Source organism: Hyla sarda, unplaced genomic scaffold (genome assembly GCF_029499605.1).
Source record: "Hyla sarda isolate aHylSar1 unplaced genomic scaffold, aHylSar1.hap1 scaffold_136, whole genome shotgun sequence".
NCBI lineage: Eukaryota > Metazoa > Chordata > Amphibia > Anura > Hylidae > Hyla > Hyla sarda.
Genome location: NW_026607987.1, coordinates 43479 through 60016, shown reverse-complemented (window position 1 = coordinate 60016; position 16538 = coordinate 43479).

Here is a 16538-nt window from a genome sequence, read left to right as displayed (position 1 = left end):
TCGCTCGCTCTCACATCTGGCTCGCTCGCTTGCTCTCTTGTCTGGCTCGCTCTCTTATCTGGCTCGCTCGCTCGCATATCTGGTTCGCTCGCTCTCACATCAGGCTTGCTCGCTTGCTCTCTTGTCTGGCTCGCTCTCTTATCTGGCTCGCTCGCTCTCATATCTGGCTCGCTCGCTCTCATGTCTTGCTCGCTCGCTCTCATATCTGGCTCGCTCACTTACTCTCATGCCTGGCTCGCTCGCTCTCATATCTGGCTCGCTCGTTTGCTCTCATGTCTGGCTTGCTCGCTCTCATCTCTGGTTCGCTCGCTTGCTCTCATGTCTGGCTCACTCGCTCTCATATCTGGCTCGCTCGCTTGCTCTCTTGTCTGCCTCGCTCTCTTATTTGTTACGCTCTCATGTCTGACTTGCTCGCTTGCTCTCATATCTGGCTCGCTCACTTGCTCTCATATCTGTCTGGATCGCTTGCTCTCTTGTCTGGCTTGCTCGCTCTCATATCTGTCTGGCTCGCTTGCTCTCTTGTCTGGTTTGCTCTCTTATCTGGCACGCTCTCATATCTGGCTCGCTCGCTTGCTCTCATATCTGTTTCGCTCACTTGCTCTCATATCTGGCTCGCTCTCTAGCTCTCTTGTGTGGCTCACTCTCTTATCTGGCTCGCTCGCATATCTGGCTCGCTCGCATATCTGGCTCGCTCGCATATCTAGCTCCCTCGCTCTCAAATCTGGTTTGCTCGCTTGTTCTCATATCTGGCTAGCTCGCTTGCTCTCTTGTCTGGCTCATTCTCTTATCTGGCTCGCTCGCATATCTGGCTAGCTCGCTCTCATATCTGGCTCGCTCGCTTGCTCTCATATCTGACTCGCTCCCTTGCTCTCATTTCTGGCTTGCTCGCTTGCTCTCTTGTCTGGCTCGCTCTCTTATCTTGTTCGCTCGCATATCTGGCTCGCTCGCTCTCAAATCTGGCTTGCTCGCTTGCTCTCATATCTGGCTAGCTCGCTTGCTCTCTTGTCTTGCTCGCTCTCTTATCTGTCTCGCTCGCTCTCATATCTGGCTGGCTCGCTTGTTCTCATATCTGGCTCTCTCACTCTCATGTCTGGCTCGCTCGTATATCTGGATCGCTCGCTTGCTCTCATATCTGGCTCGCTCGCTTGCTTAATTGTCTGGCTCGCTCTCTTATCTGCCTCGCTCTCTCTCACATCTGGCTTGCTCAATTACTCTCTTATCTGTTTCGCTCTCACATCTGGCTCGCTCGCTTTCTCTCATATCTGGCTCGCTCACTTGCTCTCTTGTCTGGCTCGCTCTCTTATCTGGCTTGCGCGCTAACATATCTGGCTCGCTCGCTGCTCTCTTGTCTGGCTCGCTCTCTTATCTAGCTCGCTCGCATATCTGGCTCGCTTAATCTCCCATCTGGTTGGCTCGCTTGCTCTCATATCTGGCTCGATCGCTTGCTCTCTTGTCTGGCTTGCTTTCTTATCTGGCTCGCTCTAATATCTGGCTTGCTCGCTTGCTCTCATATCTGGCTCGCTCGCTTGCTCTCTTGTCTGTCTCGTTCTCTTTCATGGCTCGCTCGCATATTTGGCTCGCTCGCTCTCATATCTGGCTCGCTCACTTGCTCTCTTGTCTGGCTCGCTCTCTTATCTGGCTCGCTCGCTCTCATATCTGGCTCGCTCACTCTCATATCTGACTCGCTCCCTTGCTCTCATTTCTGGCTTGCTCGCTTGCTCTCTTGTCTGGCTCGCTCTCTTATCTGCCTCGCTCTCTCTCACATCTGGCTTGCTCAATTACTCTCTTATCTGTTTCGCTCTCACATCTGGCTCGCTCGCTTTCTCTCATATCTGGCTCGCTCACTTGCTCTCTTGTCTGGCTCGCTCTCTTATCTGGCTTGCGCGCTAACATATCTGGCTCGCTCGCTGCTCTCTTGTCTGGCTCGCTCTCTTATCTAGCTCGCTCGCATATCTGGCTCGCTTAATCTCCCATCTGGTTGGCTCGCTTGCTCTCATATCTGGCTCGATCGCTTGCTCTCTTGTCTGGCTTGCTTTCTTATCTGGCTCGCTCTAATATCTGGCTTGCTCGCTTGCTCTCATATCTGGCTCGCTCGCTTGCTCTCTTGTCTGTCTCGCTCTCTTTCATGGCTCGCTCGCATATTTGGCTCGCTCGCTCTCATATCTGGCTCGCTCACTTGCTCTCATGTCTGGCTCGCTCGCTCTCATATCTGGCTCGCTCACTTGCTCTCTTGTCTGGCTCGCTCTCTTATCTGGCTCGCTCGCTCTCATATCTGTCTGGCTCGCTTGCTTTCTTGTCTGGTTCGCTCTCTTATCTGGCACGCTCTCATATCTGGCTTGCTCGCTTGCTCTCATATCTGGCTCGCTCGCTTGCTCTCATATCTGGCTCGCTCGCTTGCTCTCTTGTCTGGCTCGCTCTCTTATCTGGCTCGCTCTCTTATCTGGCTCGCTCGCTCGCATATCTGGCTCGCTCGCTTGCTCTCATATCTGGCTCGCTCTCTCTCTTGTCTGGCTCGCTCTCTTATCTGGCTTGCTCGCATATCTGGCTCGCTCGCTCCCACATCTGGCTCGCTCGCTTGTCCTCTTGTCTGGCTCGCTCTCTTATCTGGCTCGCTCGCTCGCATATCTGGCTCGCTCGCTTGCTCTCATGTCTGGCTCGCTCGTTCTCATATCTGGCTCGCTGGCTTACTCTCATTCCTTGCTTGCTCGCTCTCATATCTGGCTCGCTCGCTTGCTCTCTTGTCTGGCTCGCTCTCTTATCTGGCTCGCTCGTATATCTGGCTTGCTCGCTTGCTCTTATATCTGGCTCTCTTGCTCTCTTGTCTGTCTCGCTCTCTTATATGGCTCGCTCGCATATCTGGCTCGCTCGCTCTCACATCTGGCTCGTTCGCTTGCTCTCATATCTGGCTCGCTCGCTTGCTCTCATGTCTGGCTCGCTCTCATATCTGGCTCGTTCGCTTGCTCTCATGTCTGGCTCGCTCTCTTATATGGCCCGCTCGCATATCTGGCTCGCTCGCTTGCTCTCATATCTGGCTCGCTCGCTTGCGCTCTTCTCTGGCTCGCTCTCTTATCTGGCCTGTTCGCTCGAAAATCTGGCTCGCTCGCTCGCAAATCTGGCTAGCTTGCTCTCATATCTGGCTCGCTCGCTCACATATCTGGCTCGCTCGCTTGCTCTCATGTCTGGTTTTGCTCGCTGTCATATCTGTCTCGCTCGCTTGCTCTCTTGTCTGGTTCGCTTTCTTATCTGGCACGCTCTCATATCTGGCTCGCTCGCTCTCACATCTTGCTCGCTCGCGTGCTCTCATATCTGGCTCGCTCGCTTGCTCTCTTGTCTGGCTCGCTCTCTTATCTGTCTCGCTCTCACATCTGGCTCGCTCGCTTGCTCTCATATCTGGCTCGCTCGCATGCTCTCTTGTCTGGCTCGCTCTCTTATCTGGCTTGTTCGCTCTCATATCTTGCTCGCTCGCTTGCTCTCATGTCTGGCTCGCTCACTCTCATATCTGTCTAGCTCGCTTGCTCTCTTGTCTGGCTCGCTCTTTTATCTGGCTTGCTCTGACATCTGGCTCCCTCGCTTGCTCTCTTGTCTGGCTCGCTCTCTTATTTGGCTCGCTCACTCTCATATCTTGCTTGCTCGCTTGCTCTCATGTATTGCTCGCTCGCTCTCATGTATTGCTCGCTCACTTGCTCTCATGTCTGGCTCACTCGCTCTTATATCTGGCTCGCTCGCTTACTCTCTTGTCTGGCTCTCTCACTTAAATGGCTCGCTCGCTCATCTGGCTAGCTCGCTCTCATATGTGGCTCGCTCACTCTGATATCTCGCTCGCTCGCTTGCTCTCTTGTTTGGTTCGCTCTCTTATCTGGCTCGCTCTCATATCTGGCTTGCTCGCTTGCTCTCATATCTGGCTCGCTCGCTTGCTCTCATATGTGTCTCGCTCGCTTGCTCTCTTGTCTGGCTCGCTCGCTTGCTCTCTTGTCTGGCTCGCTCTCTTATCTGGCTCGCTCTCACATCTGGCTCGCTCGCTTGCTCTCTTGTCTGGCTCGCTCTCTTATCTGGCTCGCTCGCTCTCATATCTGGCTCGCTCGCTTGCTCTCATGTCTGGCTCGCTCGCTCTCATATCTGGCTCGCTCGCTTGCTCTCTTGTCTGGCTCGCTCTCTTATATGGCTAGCTCGCATATCTGGCTCGCTCGCTCTCACATCTGGCTCGCTCGCTTGCTCTCTTGTCTGGCTCCCTCTCTTATCTGGCAAGCTTGCTCTCATATCTGGCTTGCTCGCATATCTGGCTCTCTCACTCTCACCTCTGGCTCGCTCGCTTGCTCTCATATCTGGCTCGCTCGCTTGCTCTCTTGTCTGGCTCGCTCTCTTATCTGGCTCGCTCGCTCTCATATCTGGCTCGCTCGCTTGCTCTCAAGTCTGGCTCGCTCGCTCTCATATCTGGCTCGCTCGCTTGCTCTCTTGTCTGGCTCGCTCTCTTATATGGCTCGCTCGCATATCTGGCTCGCTCGCTCTCACATCTGGCTCGCTCGCTTGCTCTCTTGTCTGGCTCCCTCTCTTATCTGGCAAGCTTGCTCTCATATCTGGCTTGCTAGCTTGCTCTCTTGTCTGGCTCGCTCTTATTTGGCTCGCTCGCAAATCTGGCTCGCTCGCTCTCAAATCTGGCTCGCTCGCTTGCTCTCATATCTGGCTCGCTCGCTTGCTCTCTTGTTTGGCTGGCTCTCTTATCTGGCTCGCTCTCATATCTGGCTCGCTCGCTTGCTCTCATATCTGGCTCGCTCGCTTGATCTCTTTTATGGCTCGCTCGCATATCTGGCTCGCTCGCTCTCACATCTGGCTCGCTCGCTTGCTCTCTTGTCTGGCTCGCTCTCTTATCTGGCTCGCTCGCTCGCATATCTGGTTCGCTCGCTCTCACATCTGGCTTGCTCGCTTGCTCTCTTGTCTGGCTCGCTCTCTTATCTGGCTCGCTCGCTCTCATATCTGGCTCGCTCGCTCTCATGTCTTGCTCGCTCGCTCTCATATCTGGCTCGCTCACTTACTCTCATGCCTGGCTCGCTCGCTCTCATATCTGGCTCGCTCGTTTGCTCTCATGTCTGGCTTGCTCGCTCTCATCTCTGGTTCGCTCGCTTGCTCTCATGTCTGGCTCACTCGCTCTCATATCTGGCTCGCTCGCTTGCTCTCTTGTCTGCCTCGCTCTCTTATTTGTTACGCTCTCATGTCTGACTTGCTCGCTTGCTCTCATATCTGGCTCGCTCACTTGCTCTCATATCTGTCTGGATCGCTTGCTCTCTTGTCTGGCTTGCTCGCTCTCATATCTGTCTGGCTCGCTTGCTCTCTTGTCTGGTTTGCTCTCTTATCTGGCACGCTCTCATATCTGGCTCGCTCGCTTGCTCTCATATCTGTTTCGCTCACTTGCTCTCATATCTGGCTCGCTCTCTAGCTCTCTTGTGTGGCTCACTCTCTTATCTGGCTCGCTCGCATATCTGGCTCGCTCGCATATCTGGCTCGCTCGCATATCTAGCTCCCTCGCTCTCAAATCTGGTTTGCTCGCTTGTTCTCATATCTGGCTAGCTCGCTTGCTCTCTTGTCTGGCTCATTCTCTTATCTGGCTCGCTCGCATATCTGGCTAGCTCGCTCTCATATCTGGCTCGCTCGCTTGCTCTCATATCTGACTCGCTCCCTTGCTCTCATTTCTGGCTTGCTCGCTTGCTCTCTTGTCTGGCTCGCTCTCTTATCTTGTTCGCTCGCATATCTGGCTCGCTCGCTCTCAAATCTGGCTTGCTCGCTTGCTCTCATATCTGGCTAGCTCGCTTGCTCTCTTGTCTTGCTCGCTCTCTTATCTGTCTCGCTCGCTCTCATATCTGGCTGACTCGCTTGTTCTCATATCTGGCTCTCTCACTCTCATGTCTGGCTCGCTCGTATATCTGGATCGCTCGCTTGCTCTCATATCTGGCTCGCTCGCTTGCTTAATTGTCTGGCTCGCTCTCTTATCTGCCTCGCTCTCTCTCACATCTGGCTTGCTCAATTACTCTCTTATCTGTTTCGCTCTCACATCTGGCTCGCTCGCTTTCTCTCATATCTGGCTCGCTCACTTGCTCTCTTGTCTGGCTCGCTCTCTTATCTGGCTTGCGCGCTAACATATCTGGCTCGCTCGCTGCTCTCTTGTCTGGCTCGCTCTCTTATCTAGCTCGCTCGCATATCTGGCTCGCTTAATCTCCCATCTGGTTGGCTCGCTTGCTCTCATATCTGGCTCGATCGCTTGCTCTCTTGTCTGGCTTGCTTTCTTATCTGGCTCGCTCTAATATCTGGCTTGCTCGCTTGCTCTCATATCTGGCTCGCTCGCTTGCTCTCTTGTCTGTCTCGTTCTCTTTCATGGCTCGCTCGCATATTTGGCTCGCTCGCTCTCATATCTGGCTCGCTCACTTGCTCTCTTGTCTGGCTCGCTCTCTTATCTGGCTCGCTCGCTCTCATATCTGGCTCGCTCGCTTGCTCTCATGTCTGGCTAGCTCGCTCTCATATCTGACTCGCTCCCTTGCTCTCATTTCTGGCTTGCTCGCTTGCTCTCTTGTCTGGCTCGCTCTCTTATCTTGCTCGCTCGCATATCTGGCTCGCTCTCAAATCTGGCTTGCTCGCTTGCTCTCATATCTGGCTAGCTCGATTGCTCTCTTGTCTTGCTCGCTCTTATCTGTCTCGCTCGCTCTCATATCTGGCTGGCTCGCTTGTTCTCATATCTGGCTCGCTCGCTCTCATGTCTGGCTCGCTTGTATATCTGGATCGCTCGCTTGCTCTCATATCTGGCTCGCTCGCTTGCTTAATTGTCTGGCTCGCTCTCTTATCCGCCTCGCTCTCTCTCACATCTGGCTTGCTCAATTACTCTCTTATCTGTTTCGCTCTCACATCTGGCTCGCTCGCTTTCTCTCATATCTGGCTCGCTCACTTGCTCTCATATCTGGCTCGCTCGCTTGCTCTCTTGTCTGTCTCGTTCTCTTTCATGGCTCGCTCGCATATTTGGCTCGCTCGCTCTCATATCTGGCTCGCTCACTTGCTCTCTTGTCTGGCTCGCTCTCTTATCTGGCTCGCTCGCTCTCATATCTGGCTCGCTCGCTTGCTCTCATGTCTGGCTAGCTCGCTCTCATATCTGACTCGCTCCCTTGCTCTCATTTCTGGCTTGCTCGCTTGCTCTCTTGTCTGGCTCGCTCTCTTATCTTGCTCGCTCGCATATCTGGCTCGCTCGCTCTCAAATCTGGCTTGCTCGCTTGCTCTCATATCTGGCTAGCTCGCTTGCTCTCTTGTCTTGCTCGCTCTCTTATCTGTCTCGCTCGCTCTCATATCTGGCTGGCTCGCATGTTCTCATATCTGGCTCGCTCGCTCTCATGTCTGGCTCGCTCGTATATCTGGATCGCTCGCTTGCTCTCATATCTGGCTCGCTCGCTTGCTTAATTGTCTGGCTCGCTCTCTTATCTGCCTTGCTCTCTCTCACATCTGGCTTGCTCAATTACTCTCTTATCTGTTTCGCTCTTACATCTGGCTCGCTCGCTTTCTCTCATATCTGGCTCGCTCACTTGCTCTATTGTCTGGCTCGCTCTCTTATCTGGCTTGCTCGCTAACATATCTGGCTCGCTCGCTGCTCTCTTGTCTGGCTCGCTCTCTTATCTGGCTCGTTTGCATATCTGGCTCGCTCGCTCTCACATCTGGTTGGCTCGCTTGCTCTCATATCTGGCTCGATCGCTTGCTCTCTTGTCTGGCTTGCTTTCTTATCTGGCTCGCTCTAATATCTGGCTTGCTCGCTTGTTCTCATATCTGGCTCGCTCGCTTGCTCTCTTGTCTGTCTCGCTCTCTTTCATGGCTCGCTCGCATATTTGGCTCGCTAACTCTCATATCTGGCTCGCTCACTTGCTCTCTTGTCTGGCTCGCTCTCTTATCTGGCTCGCTCGCTCTCATATCTGGCTCGCTCGCTTGCTCTCATGTCTGGCTCGCTCGCTCTCATATCTGGCTCGCTCACTTGCTCTCTTGTCTGGCTCGCTCTCTTATCTGGCTTGCTCGCTCTTATATCTGTCTGTCTCGCTTGCTTTCTTGTCTGGTTCGCTCTCTTATCTGGCACGCTCTCATATCTGGCTTGCTCGCTTGCTCTCATATCTGGCTCGCTCGCTTGCTCTCATATCTGGCTCGCTCGCTTGCTCTCTAGTCTGGCTCGCTCTCTTATCTGGCTCGCTCTCTTATCTGGCTCGCTCGCTCGCATAACTGGCTCGCTCGCTTGCTCTCATATCTGGCTCGCTCTCTCTCTTGTCTGGCTCGCTCTCTTATCTGGCTTGCTCGCATATCTGGCTCGCTCGCTCCCACATCTGGCTCGCTCGCTTGTCCTCTTGTCTGGCTCGCTCTCTTATCTGGCTCGCTCGCATATCTGGCTCGCTCGCTTGCTCTCATGTCTGGCTCGCTCGTTCTCATATCTGGCTCGCTGGCTTACTCTCATTCCTTGCTTGCTCGCTCTCATATCTGGCTCGCTCGCTTGCTCTCTTGTCTGGCTCGCTCTCTTATCTGGCTCGCTCGTATATCTGGCTTGCTCGCTTGCTCTTATATCTGGCTCTCTTGCTCTCTTGTCTGTCTCGCTCTCTTATATGGCTCGCTTGCATATCTGGCTCGCTCGCTCTCACATCTGGCTCGTTCGCTTGCTCTCATATCTGGCTCGCTCGCTCGCTCTCCTGTCTGGCTCGCTCTCTTATCTGGCTCGCTCGCTCTCATATCTGGCTCGCTCGCTCGCTCTCCTGTCTGGCTCGCTCTCTTATCTGGCTCGCTCGCATATCTGGCTCGCTCGCTCTCAAATCTGGCTTGCTCGCTTGCTCTCTTGTCTGGCTCGCTCTCTTATCTGGCTCGCTCGCTCTCATATCTGGCTCGCTCGCTTGCTCTCATGTCTGGCTCACTCGCTCTCATATCTGGCTCGCTCACTTGCTCTCTTGTCTGGCTCGCTCTCTTATCTGGCTCGCTCGCTCTCATATCTGTCTGGCTCGCTTGCTTTCTTGTCTGGTTCGCTCTCTTATCTGGCACGCTCTCATATCTGGCTTGCTCGCTTGCTCTCATATCTGGCTCGCTCGCTTGCTCTCATATCTGGCTCGCTCGCTTGCTCTCTTGTCTGGCTCGCTCTCTTATCTGGCTCGCTCTCTTATCTGGCTCGCTCGCTCGCATATCTGGCTCGCTCGCTTGCTCTCATATCTGGCTCGCTCTCTCTCTTGTCTGGCTCGCTCTCTTATCTGGCTTGCTCGCATATCTGGCTCGCTCGCTCCCACATCTGGCTCGCTCGCTTGTCCTCTTGTCTGGCTCGCTCTCTTATCTGGCTCGCTCGCATATCTGGCTCGCTAGCTTGCTCTTATGTCTGGCTCGCTCGTTCTCATATCTGGCTCGCTGGCTTACTCTCATTCCTTGCTTGCTCGCTCTCATATCTGGCTCGCTCGCTTGCTCTCTTGTCTGGCTCGCTCTCTTATCTGGCTCGCTCGTATATCTGGCTTGCTCGCTTGCTCTTATATCTGGCTCTCTTGCTCTCTTGTCTGTCTCGCTCTCTTATATGGCTCGCTTGCATATCTGGCTCGCTCGTTCTCACATCTGGCTCGTTCGCTTGCTCTTATATCTGGCTCGCTCGCTCGCTCTCCTGTCTGGCTCGCTCTCTTATCTGGCTCGCTCGCTCTCATATCTGGCTCGCTCGCTCGCTCTCCTGTCTGGCTCGCTCTCTTATCTGGCTCACTCGCTCGCATATCTGGCTCGTTCGCTCGCATATCTGGCTCGCTCTCTTAGCTGGCTTGCTCGCATATCTGGCTCGCTCGCTCACATCTGGCTCGCTCGCTTGGTCTCATATCAGGCTTGCTCGCTTGCTCTCTTGTCTGGCTCGATCTCTTATCTGGCTCGCTTGCATATCTGGCTCGCTCGCTCACATCTGGCTCGCTCGCTTGCTCTCATATCTGGCTCGCTCGCTTGCTCTCTTGTCTGGCTCGCTCTCTTATCTGACTCGTTCGCATATCTGTCTCGCTCGCTCTCATATCTGGCTCACTCCCTTGCTCTCATGTCTGGCTCGCTCGCTCTCATATCTGGCTCGCTCGCTTGCTCTCATGTCTGGCTCGCTCTCTTATATGGCCCGCTTGCATATCTGGCTCGCTCGCTTGCTCTCATATCTGGCTCGCTCGCTTGCGCTCTTCTCTGGCTCGCTCTCTCATCTGGCCTGTTCGCTCGAAAATCTGGCTCGCTCGCTCGCAAATCTGGCTAGCTCGCTCTCATATCTGGCTCGCTCGCTCACATATCTGGCTCGCTCGCTTGCTCTCATGTCCGGTTTTGCTCGCTGTCATATCTGTCTCGCTCGCTTGCTCTCTTGTCTGGTTCGCTTTCTTATCTGGCACGCTCTCATATCTGGCTCACTCGCTTGCTCTCATATCTGGCTCGCTCGCTTGCGCTCATATCTGGCTCGCTCTCTTGCTCTCTTGTCTGGCTCGCTCGCTTGCTCCCTTGTCTGGCTCGCTCTCTTGCTCTCATATCTGGCTTGCTCGCTTGCTGAAATATCTGGCTCGCTCGCTTGCTCTCTTGTCGGGCTCGCTCTCTTATCTGGCTCGCTTGCTAGCATATCTGGCTCGCTCGCTTGCTCTCTTGTCTGGCTCGCTCTCTTATTTGGCTCGCTCGCATATCTGGCTCGCTCGCTCTCACATCTGGCTCGCTCGCTTGCTCTCATATCTGGCTCGCTCGCTTGCTCTCTTTTCTGGCTCACTCTCTTATCTGGCTCGCTCGCATATCTGGCTCGCTCACTCTCACATCTGGCTCGCTCGCGTGCTCTCATATCTGGCTCGCTCACTTGCTCTCTTGTCTGGCTCGCTCTCTTATCTGTCTCGCTCTCACATCTGGCTCGCTCGCTTGCTCTCATATCTGGCTCGCTCGCATGCTCTCTTGTCTGGCTCGCTCTCTTATCTGGCTTGTTCGCTCTCATATCTTGCTTGCTCGCTTGCTCTCATGTCTGGCTCGCTCACTCTCATATCTTTCTAGCTCGCTTGCTCTCTTGTCTGGCTCGCTCTTTTATCTGGCTTGCTCTGACATCTGGCTCGCTCGCTTGCTCTCTTGTCTGGCTCGCTCTCTTATCTGGCTCGCTCACTCTCATATCTGGCTTGCTCGCTCGCTCTCATGTATTGCTCGCTCACTTGCTCTCATGTCTGGCTCACTCGCTCTCATATCTGGCTCGCTCTCTTACTCTCTTGTCTGGCTCTCTCACTTAAATGGCTCGCTCGCTCATCTGGCTAGCTCGCTTTCATATGTGGCTCGCTCACTCTGATATCTCGCTCGCTTGCTCTCTTGTCTGGTTCGCTCTCTTATCTGGCTCGCTCTCATATCTGGCTTGCTCGCTTGCTCTCATATCTGGCTCGCTCGCTTGCTCTCATATCTGGCTCGCTCGCTTGCTCTCTTGTCTGGCTCGCTCTCTTATCTGTCTCGCTCTCACATCTGGCTCGCTCGCTTGCTCTCATGTCTGGCTCGCTTACTCTCATATCTGTCTAGCTCGCTTGCTCTCTTGTCTGGCTCGCTCTTTTATCTGGCTTGTTCGCTCTCATATCTTGCTCGCTCGCTTGCTCTCATGTCTGGCTTGCTTACTCTCATATCTGTCTAGCTCGCTTGCTCTCTTGTCTGGCTCGCTCTTTTATCTGGCTTGCTCTGACATCTGGCTCGCTCGCTTGCTCTCTTGTCTGGCTCGCTCTCTTATCTGGCTCGCTCACTCTCATATCTGGCTTGCTCGCTCGCTCTCATGTATTGCTCGCTCACTTGCTCTCATGTCTGGCTCACTCGCTCTCATATCTCTCTCGCTCGCTTACTCTCTTGTCTGGCTCTCTCACTTAAATTGCTCGCTCGCTCATCTGGCTAGCTCGCTCTCATATGTGGCTCGCTCACTCTGATATCTCGCTCGCTCGCTTGCTCTCTTGTCTGGTTCGCTCTCTTATCTGGCTCGCTCTCATATCTGGCTTGCTCGCTTGCTCTCATATCTGGCTCGCTCGCTTGCTCTCATATGTGTCTCGCTCGCTTGCTCTCTTGTCTGGCTCGCTCTCTTAACTGGCTCGCTCGCATATCTGGCTCGCTCACTCTCACCTCTGGCTCGCTCGCTTGCTCTCATATCTGGCTCGCTCGCTTGCTCTCTTGTCTGGCTCGCTCTCTTATCTGGCTCGCTCTCACATCTGGCTCGCTTGCTCTCTTGTCTGGCTCGCTCTCTTATCTGGCTCGCTCGCTCTCATATCTGGCTCGCTCGCTTGCTCTCATGTCTGGCTCGCTCGCTCTCATATCTGGCTCGCTCGCTTGCTCTCTTGTCTGGCTCGCTCTCTTATATGGCTCGCTCGCATATCTGGCTCGCTCGCTCTCACATCTGGCTCGCTCGCTTGCTCTCTTGTCTGGCTCCCTCTCTTATCTAGCAAGCTTGCTCTCATATCTGGCTTGCTAGCTTGCTCTCTTGTCTGGCTCGCTCTCTTATTTGGCTCGCTCGCAAATCTGGCTCGCTCGCTCTCACATCTGGCTCGCTCGCTTGCTCTCATATCTGGCTCGCTCGCTTGCTCTCTTATTTGGCTGGCTCTCTTATCTGGCTCGCTCTCACATCTGGCTCGCTCGCTTGCTCTCATATCTGGCTCGCTCGCTTGCTCTCTTGTCTAGCTCGCTCTCTTATCTGGCTCGCTCTCATATCTGGCTCGCTCGCTTGCTCTCATATCTGGCTCGCTCGCTTGCTCTCTTGTCTAGCTCGCTCTCTTATATGGCTCGCTCTCATATCTGGCTCGCTCGCTTGCTCTCACATCTGGCTCGCTCGCTTGCTCTCATATCTGGCTCGCTCGCTTGCTCTCTTGTCTAGCTCGCTCTCTTATCTGGCTCGCTCTCATATCTGGCTCGCTCGCTTGCTCTCATATCTGGCTCGCTCGCTTGCTCTCTTGTCTGGCTCGCTCTCTTATCTGGCTCGCTCGCTCTCATATCTGGCTCGCTCGCTTGCTCTCATGTCTGGCTCGCTCGCTCTCATATCTGGCTCGCTCGCTTGCTCTCTTGTCTGGCTCGCTCTCTTATATGGCTCGCTCGCATATCTGGCTCGCTCGCTCTCACATCTGGCTGGCTCGCTTGCTCTAATATCTGGCTCGCTCGCTCTCATATCTGGCTCGCTCGCTTGCTCTCTTGTCTTGCTCGCTCTCTTATCTGGCTCGCTCGCTCTCATATCTGGCTGGCTCGCTTGCTCTCATATCTGGCTCGATCGCTTGCTCTCTTGTCTGGCTCGCTCTCTTATCTGGCTTGCTCGCTAGAATATTTGGCTTGCGCGCTTGCTCTCTTGTCCGGCTTGCTCTCTTATCTGGCTCGCTCGCTCTCATATCTGGCTCGCTCGCTTGCTCTCATGTCTGGCTCGCTTGCTCTCATATCTGTCTTTCTCGCTTGCTCTCTTGTCTGGCTCGCTCTCTTATCTGGCTCGCTCGCATATCTGGCTAGCTCGCTCTCACATCCGGCTGGCTCGCTTGCTCTCATTTCTGGCTGGCTCGCTTGCTCTCATTTCTGGCTCGCTCGCTTGCTCTCATATCTGGCTCGCTCGCTTGCTCTCATATCTGGCACGCTCGCTTGCTCTCTTGTCAGGCTCGCTCTCATATCTTGCTAGCTCGCTTGCTCTCTTGTCTTGCTCGCTCTCTTATCTGGCTCGCACGCTCTCATATCTGGCTGGCTCGATTGCTCTCATATCTGGCTAGCTCGCTTGCTCTCATATCTGGCTCGCTCGCTTGCTCTCATGTCTGGCTCGCTCTCATATCTGGATCGCTCGCTTGCTCTCATATCTGGCTCGCTCGCTTGCTTAATTGTCTGGCTCGCTCTCTTATCTGCCTCGCTCTCTCTCACATCTGGCTTGCTCGCTTGCTCTCATATCTGGCTTGCTCGCTGCTCTCTTGTCTGGCTCGCTCTCATATCTGGCTTGCTCGCATATCTGGCTCGCTCGCTTGCTCTCTTGTCTGGCTCGCTCTCTTATTTGGCTCGCTCGCATATCTGGCTCGCTCGCTCTCACATCTGGCTGGCTTGCTTGCTCTCATATCTGGCTCGCTCGCTTGCTCTCATATCTGGCTCGCTCGCTTGCTCTCTTGTCTGGCTCGCTCTCTTATCTGGCTCGCTCGCATATCTGGCTCGCTCGCTCTCACATCGAGCTGGCTCGCTTGCTCTCATATCTGGCTTGCTCGCTTGCTCTCTTGTCTGGCTCGCTCTCTTATCTGGCTCGCTCTCATATCTGGCTTGCTAGCTTGCTCTCATATCTGGCTCGCTCGCTTTCTCTCTTGTCTGCCTCGCTCTCTTTTATGGCTCGCTCACATATCTGGCTCGCTCGCTCTCAAATCTGGCTCGCTCGCTCTTAAATCTGGCTCGCTCGCTTGCTCTCATGTATGGCTTGCTCGCTTGCTCTCATATCCGGCTCGCTCGCTTGCTCTCTTGTCTGGCTCGCTCTCTTATCTGGCTCGCTCGCTCTCATATCTGGCTGGCTCGATTGCTCTCATATCTGGCTCGCTCGCTTGCTCTCATATCTGGCTAGTTCGCTTACTCTCTTGTCTTGCTCACTCTCTTATCTGGCTCGCTCGCTCTCATATCTGGCTGGCTCGCTTGCTCTCATATCTGGCTTGCTCGCTTGCTCTCTTGTCTGGCTCGCTCTCTTATCTGGCTTGCTCGCTAGCATATCTGGCTCGCTCGCTTGCTCTCTTGTCTGGCTTGCTCTCTTATCTGGCTCGCTCGCTCTCATATCTGGCTCGCTCACTTGCTCTCTTGTCTGGCTCGCTCTCTTATCTGGCTCACTCGCATATCTGGCTCGCTCGCTCTCATATCTGGCTTGCTCGCTTGCTCTCATATCTGGATCACTCGCTTGCTCTCAAATCTGGCTCGCTCGCTTGCTCTCATATCTGGCTAGCTCGCTTGCTCTCTTGTCTTGCTCGCTCTCTTATCTGGCTCGCTTGCTCTCATATCTGGCTGGCTTGCTTGCTCTCATATCTGGCTCGCTCGCTTGCTCTCTTGTCTTGCTCGCTCTCTTATCTGGCTCGCTCGCTCTCATATCTGGCTGGCTCGCTTGCTCTCATATCTGGCTCGCTCGCTTGCTCTCATATCTGGCTAGTTCGCTTGCTCTCTTGTCTTGCTCGCTCTCTTATCTGGCTCGCTCGCTCTCATATCTGGCTCGCTCGCTTGCTCTCAAATCTGGCTCGCTCGCTTGCTCTCATATCTGGCTAGCTCGCTTGCTCTCTTGTCTTGCTTGCTCTCTTATCTGGCTCGCTCGCTCTCATATCTGGCTGGCTTGCTTGCTCTCATATCTGGCTCGCTCGCTTGCTCTCATATCTGGCTAGCTCGCTTGCTCTCTTGTCTTGCTCGCTCTCTTATCTGGCTCGCTCGCTCTCATATCTGGCTGGCTTGCTTGCTCTCATATCTGGCTAGTTCGCTTGCTCTCTTGTCTTGCTCCCTCTCTTATCTGGCTCGCTCGCTCTCATATCTGGCTGGCTCGCTTGCTCTCATATCTGGCTTGCTCGCTTGCTCTCTTGTCTGGCTCGCTCTCTTATCTGGCTTGCTCGCTAGCATATCTGGCTCGCTCGCTTGCTCTCTTGTCTGGCTTGCTCTCTTATCTGGCTCGCTCGCTCTCATATCTGGCTCGCTCGCTTGCTCTCATGTCTGGCTCGCTCGCTCTCATATCTGGCTCGCTCGCTTGCTCTCATGTTTGGCTCGCTCGCTCTCATATCTGGCTGGCTTGCTTGCTCTCATATCTGGCTTGCTCGCTTGCTCTCTTGTCTGGCTCGCTCTCTTATCTGGCTTGCTCGCTAGCATATCTGGCTCGCTCGCTTGCTCTCTTGTCTGGCTTGCTCTCTTATCTGGCTCGCTCGCTCTCATATCTGGCTCGCTCACTTGCTCTCTTGTCTGGCTCGCTCTCTTATCTGGCTCACTCGCATATCTGGCTCGCTCGCTCTCATATCTGGCTTGCTCGCTTGCTCTCATATCTGGATCACTCGCTTGCTCTCAAATCTGGCTCGCTCGCTTGCTCTCATATCTGGCTAGCTCGCTTGCTCTCTTGTCTTGCTCGCTCTCTTATCTGGCTCGCTCGCTCTCATATCTGGCTGGCTTGCTTGCTCTCATATCTGGCTCGCTCGCTTGCTCTCATATCTGGCTAGCTCGCTTGCTCTCTTGTCTTGCTCGCTCTCTTATCTGGCTCGCTCGCTCTCATATCTGGCTGGCTCGCTTGCTCTCATATCTGGCTTGCTCGCTTGCTCTCTTGTCTGGCTCGCTCTCTTATCTGGCTTGCTCACTAGCATATCTGGCTCGCTCGCTTGCTCTCTTGTCTGGCTTGCTCTCTTATCTGGCTCGCTCGCTCTCATATCTGGCTCGCTCGCTTGCTTTCATGTCTGGCTCGCTCGCTTTCATATCTGGCTCGCTCGCTTGCTCTCATGTCTGGCTCGCTCGCTCTCATATCTGGCTTTCTCGCTTGCTCTCTTGTTTGGTTCGCTCTCTTATCTGGCTCGCTCTCATATCTGGCTTGCTCGCTTGCTCTCATATCTGGCTCGCTCGCTTGCTTTCTT